We start from the raw sequence: 8539 nt of genomic DNA, 5'->3' as shown, positions 1-8539 counted from the left end.
TTTGAATCTAAAATTGTGGGGCTTCCCCATGCACAGCTTGTCCTTGGATGATTAAGGTTATACAGAAATGACCCTTTTGTTCAAATGACTAAATTCTTTTAGATTTTAAGCTTGATTTCATAATAATATTTTAGCAGAAAACTTTAGTTGAAAAGCAAAATCATCTCATAGCTGGTTTTCTTCATGTTATTTACCACGGACTCCTATAACAGTGAAGCAAAAGTCCCAGGATTCTTTTTAGCATACGAATTTCTAGCCTTTGCGACCTCTTGAAATTTTCTCAGTGACATCTTGAGGTCCGTGGACAAAGGAATAGAACCCAACATGGAAAGGAATCTTGCTTTGCTGTTAAGCCATCAAACTTATAGTACCGGGATCAAAATGGGGACCCCCTCTGCTGAAGCCTGAGAATGGTTTAGCTCTCCAAAAAACATAAGATTTTGCTCCTAAAATGTTCCATAACACCTTGAAAAACAGATTTCGTCTCTAGGATTGCCCCAGGAGACATTGAAACTCTACCCACACAAAAATAAGTAAAACCTAAATGCAACCCTCATATCAAAAGGTAATTAAGGTTAAAATATGATTGAATAGATAAAAATCCAGCAATTTTCATAGTTATTAGAATTACACAAGTGCTAAAATATTGAAGCGAGGTTTCTCTGTGTGAATACTTCTCAAATTCAGATGGAAGGTGAAGGTTAAGCGGATATGACTGTTTTTTTTTAGATAGTTTTTTAATTTGTAAACTATTTTAATATTTTTAGATAAATTGTATTAAAGGTAAAATAGCACCGGTTCTCAGCTTTTTCATTGTGTTGTCCAGTAGCCGTAGGGGGTAACAATAAACTACATTCCAGTGTGATGATAAGAATAATTATAATAATAATAGAAACAAAAATCAAGACCCAACTAGTCAACATACCGTTGGTTGATTACTACTGGAGTTCCACATTGCTATTCTGTAATGGAGGCTATTTAGCGAAAGGATAAGCGTAAGCGTAAGGATTTAGCGTAAGGATACAAACCGGTCTCCTGCTGGTCACCCAAATATAATCCACCAATCAAAAATAAGTGTATATACCTAAATATCTTAAGTAAAGCAGGGTGGTAGGCTTGGCAAGTGTGAAACCTTTTTTACCGGTATATAGACTTAAGGATTCAGCGGCCAACTCCCACTATCTACTAAACATCTACTGTTCATAAAAAATTAAATAAAAAAAAAATTTAATTGAAATTAAGGAGCGACATTAAAACTTAAAACGAACAAAAATTATTCCTTAAATGGAAGGGGCTATCCCACTGTTCAACGCCTCGCTCTTTAAGCTAAATTTTTTATTGTTTAAAAAAATAAAGTTGTGAGACAGAGTCAAACTTTAGCGTAAAGAGCCAGGCGTTGAGGAGGGGATAGCCCCTTTCATATACGGAATAATTTCTGTTCGTTTTAAGTTTTAATGTCGCTCCTTACTTTCAGTTAAAAAAATACTTGTTTTTTTTATTTAATTACTGCTAAAAAAGAACTGAAAAGATCCTCCCATATAACCCCCGACCCACCCCCACCCCCCACTACCAGAAAAAATTCCCCCTGAAAACGTCTGTATACTTCCCAATAACCAATACTATATGTTAACATTGGTTAAAGTTCATACCTTTCAGCCCTCCCCCTGGGGGCTTTGAGGGATTAAGTCATCTTAAAAGACATAGTTATAATATTTTCGACCATGTTGAACAAAATGGCTATCTCAAAATTTTGATCGGGTGACTTTGGGAAAAAATGAGCCTGGGAGGGAGCCTAGTTGCCCTCTATTTTTTGGTCACTTAAAAATGGCAATAGAACTTTTAATTTCCGTTAGAATGAGCCCTACCACGATATTCTAGGACCACCTGATCGATATGATCACCACTGGAAAAACAAAAAAATAAACCCTCATCTGTGATCTTTCTTTTGGCAAAAAATACAAAATTCTACATTTTTAAGATAGGAGGTTGAAACTTCTTTAGTTACGTTCTTTGATACGCTGAATCTGATGGTGTGATTTTCATTACAGTTCTATGACTTTTAGGGGGTAATTCCTCCTTTTTTCGAAAATAAGACAAATTTCCTCAGGCGTTTAACTTTTGATGGGTATGACTAAACTTGATGAAACTGATATATTAGAAATCAGCATAAAATTTTAATTCTTTTGATGTATCTATTGCTATCAAAATTCTGTTTTTTAGAGTTGCCGTCACTATTGAGCCTTACTTACAGTTCTTTAGCACGAACTGTTTGATGAAAACACAAAGCTGAACAGTTGTTGTACAGTTGCATATAGATAATTTGACATGCGTTAGGTTGAATATTTCGATAATTTGAAGTTTTTGCTGGCTTCTCACAAATATTTATGAATTGAAAAAAAATCATTACGGTTGGGTTCTCTGTTAATTTGAATTTGTAGCAATGGCATCATTCCCGCATTGTTTTTCTACAATTTGGTAATCTGGTAATTTCTGGTAATTTTTATAATTTCTACAATTTGGTATTTCTGCAATTTGAAGTCAAGTTCTCCGTTCTCCTTATAATTTGAGTTCGGTGCTTATTTTCATGTACATACCTGTAATTAGATATGAATCCGTTGTCTTCTTTCAAATTTTAATGCGTGAATTAATTAATTCCATTTTATTAAGAAACTTTGGATTTTATAATAAGTCTATAACAGAAAAAAAAATTCACATATGAAAAAGATGTGCGATTCACGCTGTGGAGGGTAGAAAACTAAAAAAAAATATGTCACCAAGCACTTTGGCATTTTATCATCAGCGTTTTGAATGATTCTAAAAACTGTAAATTGCTCCACCTAAAGTGCATAAGTTGTGAGTTGATAAGGTCACAAAGTTACAACAAACATTATCGAGTAAAATAAACGTAAACGTAACCTGAAATATAACGAACCATATCCCACACATATTGGGGTGTAGCTTAATCATAGTTCCACCATGTCTTTTTTCAGTCCCCCATGTCTAGTCCCCCAGGGTAGGAACTAGCTCCTTTCATTTCGTCCATTCGCGTTGTAGTTAATAATAGGTCATTAAAGACGTCTGGTATGTCTCCACCTCTTTTTTTACGACAGAATATTCGAGGCTTAAAAGTATGCTGCATAATGTCAAGTAACCAAAAAATAATGATGAACAGAGAGCAAAAAATTTAACAGTGGGTTTTATTCAATGCTATGGACCAAGCAGTCAAAAATAACCACCTTAAAATGAACGTAATTGAAGGAAAGATCAGTGGGAAAATATTTAGAAAATAATTAGTTGCAACAGGCCGGTCTATGCCTATCCAATATCTTTACAAATACTATGTAAATAGTATTTCAAATATATTTTATTGTCTATTTTTAATACTGTTGATGAGCCTTCGGTTGGCTCAACAACCAGAAGGTGGCTCCCTCTTACAGACGTGATTCAAGATGCATAAGTAGCGCATACAAAGCTTTTTCTTCAAAGGGTTTTTCCCTCGGCATTTTACCCCTCAGGCGACTAGAGTACTAGCCCTGCTTTTGTGTTTTCCTTGAGGCTTTGAGAAATACTCTCACACATGGAAACGTCACCTCAACAGAAAATTAAGGGATATACGCCCGTGTATAATATGATGGATCCTGGATTTATCCGAGTCAATTTACTGATCGAGCTTTTAAGGGCAAGGTGTATCGATCAAATCTGAGCTTTTCAGCTTGTGATTCAGCTGCATAGTTTGGTGCGTTTGTGACAGTTAAATCCTCCTTGAAGGACTGGCACAGACTTCAGATACTTCACTCTAGGTATGCATTGAGATGCATATCATGGTTGGCTGTAAACAGTCTCAACACTCATATTAATAGCACAAAAAGATGAGAGATGACTTTCGTCCTGGAAAGAAGGGTTAGCACAATGCGCAATCATCTCAAGCATAACGATATTGTTTTACCAAAATTTAGCGCAGATCTAATCTAATACCAATGCCCTAAAACGTCCATATTGTAAGCAGAAAATCTTTTCAAAAGTATCTTTGGCTCCTAGAAAGCAGATGTAGGCTATATCCCTTCGTCTCACTTAATTTACAGAGGCTTCGTTTTGAACTCTTTGCTTCAGAACTGAATATTTTACAATAGGCTTAAGACTAAAGTGAAACTGAATAATATTTGTCTAGCCTCCAATGGACATAGAGTCATGCATATTGCTTTACTTTACTAATTCAAAACTGATCTCTGAAAAAGTCTGATGTTAAAAACGTGCAATTCTTTCTTTAAGAATTTGGAAAATCTAAGCTACTCAAGATTTGATTAAGGAGACCTTAAAATCTTACTTCTTCGGTCCCTTAAAAGTTAGCTTCACTTACCTATCTATTTTGATTTTAAACTTGTATGCTTCTTCAACAAAGCAAGAGACATATCTTATAAATTCTTCAGTAGTCTTAAAAGTCTTGTGCGGAAATATCATGCCTGGATTGGAATGGATTGGCAGTGGTAATGAATTTTTCAGGTACATGTCTTCAAGCCACCAGTCATAAGCCTTCAAATATTAAAGTTGCGTTAATACTTAATAAGCAGCGATAAATGTACTACTGTCCTGTGCGGTAGATATGTTCACTTCTTTTATTTTCTTTCTTTTAGTAGAGAGGTCCAAACTTAAATCTTTAAAGAGTCAACCAATTATATTCTTTGACGAAAAAGTAACATTTAAGTTTTATATTATTTGTTATATACTTGAGAAATCCAATGTATTGATTTATTTGAAATTGAATTTTAAAACTTACAACCATACCTAGTGCCACTTAAAATAAGCTCTGAAAAATTTTAAACAGTCTCAGAATATACTTATCTCACACCGAAAGACATTTTGCTTCAATATACTACACCCTTTCCCTCTTTTTGGAGCAATATGCTGCCCATTTTATATTTTTCCCTTATATTTTGCACTAGCGCTACTCTTTTCTTCTTGCCACTTTATTAGCGGTCGCTGTTAACATAATAAAGAACTAAGAGTAGCGCTAAGAGTAGCATAGTTACAAATGGTTGCAATCAAGTGCAACCATTTATAGACTGGCATAAGCAAGTATTTATGATTATTTCAAAGCAGTTTTTAGAGTTTTCGATTGTTTCTATCATGGTTTTAGTTGTTACCAACTGATTTCAACGGATTCAATTTAATTAGATTTGATAACAATAATTACTGTTGAAAAAAAATACAATCTTTATTCTTGCAATATAATCTATTTTAGTTAGAAAGTGGAAAAATTATTAATTAGGTAATCAGTTGAAGAACTAATAGTAATCTGATATAGAAAATTTATATTATATGCTAGTCGTAACCTTAAAATGTTCGTTTTAAGAAACAGGCCGATTTGATATATAAATATTAGGCTTCGAAGAACATTCAAGAGTTCAACTGACCCTATTCTTTGGTAGGAAAGCCTACTGATAAATAATTTGAAATTGTAAGAAAAAGGATGCATTTGCGAGGGAAAAATTTACATTTTCAAACCAAATTTACTCTGTGAGACTGTATGGTCATCACAAGTGATAGCCAGTATGTGCCAGTCTTTAAACTGTAGAAAATATTTTAAGATTTCTTAAACTAGGGCCAATTTAGTTCTTTACCATAACTGGATAGATCAACCAATTTAGTGAACGAAATCTAACTTGTATTTGAGACAATCATCTAACAACCAATACCATCTAGTGTTACAATAAAGAACTGTTAAGGCGATTATAAAGCCATAGTTCAGAGAATTGCTTTTACGAAAAAAGTAAAATGCCATACTTGTCTGAATAAAATAAAAGTCTCTGTTGTTCATTTCAATTTAGTGCTATTTATTTTATAGCCAACTAAGAATATTTGGATACAAAATTTTATAGTCAAAACATTTCAGTTTAGATCCAAAGAAACTTAATTTCTACAAAAAATTAAGTTTGTAAAAGTTTGCCTGTGGGTTCATTTATGGAGAGGAAGGTACTCAAGGCCTCAAAGCCGAGATTTTCATGCCCACACTAATTCTCCGTGCGAGGCACTTTAGCTGAATGCGAATTGAGTAGATATAATCCTCTTGCCTCCCATCATCTCGAAGAGTATATATTTATGAGTAAATGTAGGATGAACTGTGCAGTAAGGTTTCCGAAGGGGATGAAAATTCCCCTTTCACGGTAGAAAAATAGTTTGTTCAGTAAATTATAATTTACTATGAAAAGCAAATACACTGAATGAGCCCTTATCTCAAGGTCTTTTTAAGCAAAAGTAATCTTTAAAAGTTAACCTTTAATGTGGATAGTAGGGGTTGAATGGGTATTAGTCTTCATCATATTTGAGACAATCCAGAACTGGGAATTACAAATGAACAAAAACAAAATGAAAAAGCTAGTTTTTCAAATGAAAGCATATAGCTATATCGAAAAAAAAACTTGAATTAATGTAGTATTTTGTATTAAGGTGATGCTCCGTCTTTAGCCTCCCTTCACTAACGAACTTATTTCACTAACGAGATGAAGAACTAACGCTCTAACACAAGAAAAATAAGGATAATTTAAAAAGTATTTTTCAAGCTTGTGGATAGCCTACTCATTTGCTTTAACAATAGATTTTTCAGTTTGAACGTTTTGAAAGGTGCAATTATTAACTCGCTATATTTTACTTCCAGTTAAGTACTAGTAAAACTTTAGCATAAAAAACCAGATGTATTGGAGGGGGTGGTCCTTCAGCTGTATTTTCCATTTCAGCTGTACGTGATTTAAGTAGAAGAAGCCTCTGTTGGGAATCTAACAATGTCACTGTTTGGCGAACCGTTGAAATTGTCTTTTTAAAGTTTTACTGCTTAAATTATTTTTATTGTTTTTTATTTCATTTATTACTAGTAACGTAATTTATTTGGCGTTATTCATTTAACATACTTAGAAGTTGGTCTAAAGTTTTTCTCCTGATTGAGGTGATAGCGATCGATGTTCATATCTTAGAAGGTTTTGAAGGGTTCGACCTGATGTTGGATGTGGCGTGGTCTTTCTGTCCTTATAACAGATCGCACAGTCTTGTGGTGAGCTTACGTAAGATTGTATGAACCTTGACCATGGTTAATAGTTGTTATTATATATTTTTTCAAAATTTGAAGCGTAAGATCAAAAGCCCGCCGAATTCTGGCTATTCAATATGATCAGATAATATTTTAATGTAAAAAAAGTAGTTTTCTTTAACGAAAAATAAGCTTGCTTTAACAACAAATGAAACATGTTACCATAACTTATTGTAAATGTAAATTTTTAAAAAAAAGAATTGATGGTGACAAGGAAGACTAACTCGCTATTGCCACGGCTCTTGTCTAGGATCAATACTTACCCAATTATCGTGCTTCTCTTGGCGATCAAGTAAGTACCGCTGAATTGCTGAACCTGAAGCGCCTTCGAGTTCTTTACATGCTTCAGAAATTGTTTCATATTCTTTATCCGTAAGAAAAGCTATCGTAGCGAGCTTGAATTTTTGCAATGTTAACTCCAAAGATGGAATAGGAAGTTTTGGTATAGCCTGAAAGAAGAGTAACTAAAAGTAGATGATACTTTTATAACAAGATGTGAAATTGTTATTCAATAAAAAGAGCCAAAGATTCCGTCTGATAGGTTCTGATGTGTGAAATTTTGTGCCAGTAAGGACAGGGAAAAGTTTGGAGTCAAAAACTGGATACACGAGCTTTGCAGTCTATATATCTGGCTTCCGCAGTTCAAAAGTTGCTTCGTCTGGAACATCCTCCAATACGTTAGTCCTTTACCATTATTTTGAGTTGATATGGTTTCTACTACCAAGAGTAATTGTTCTTATTGTAATTCAAAAAGTGCCGTCAATCAGCTGATAGTTGCTATTCAACCTAAATACTTAACTTGTTTCGTAAGACTGGAACTATGCCCATGTGGATAAGAGCATCATATATAAAAGGCATTTAATCTTCGCTTTAAAAAATCCCGTGCGCAATTTGCCTATTTAGAAAGTAATTTCTCGTGATTATCGTAAGTCATAAATCGACAAAAGGAAGTTACCGCTGCAGGGGAATTTCGGTAGAATAAAATTCGTCTTTGATCTCTATCAAAGCGTCACTTCCAGAAGTAGTTTTGACGGGTTCAAGGTCTTCCATAAACAGAAGACCTTATATATATATATATATATATATATATATATATATATATATATATATATATATATATATATATATATATATATATATATATATATATATATATATATATATATATATATATATATATATATATATATATATATATATATATATATATATATATATATATATATATATATATATATATATATATATATATATATATATATATATATATATATATATATATATATATATATATATATATATATATATATATATATATATATATATATATATATATATATATATATATATATACATATATATATATATATATATATATATATATATATATATATATATATATATATATATATATATATATATATATATATATATATATATATATATATATATATATATATA

This window comes from Artemia sp. Qi Xiang Cuo, chromosome 13, assembly GCF_049724085.1.
Source record: "Artemia sp. Qi Xiang Cuo chromosome 13, ASM4972408v1, whole genome shotgun sequence".
NCBI lineage: Eukaryota > Metazoa > Arthropoda > Branchiopoda > Anostraca > Artemiidae > Artemia > Artemia sp. Qi Xiang Cuo.
Note: the sequence above shows the minus strand (reverse complement) of the source record.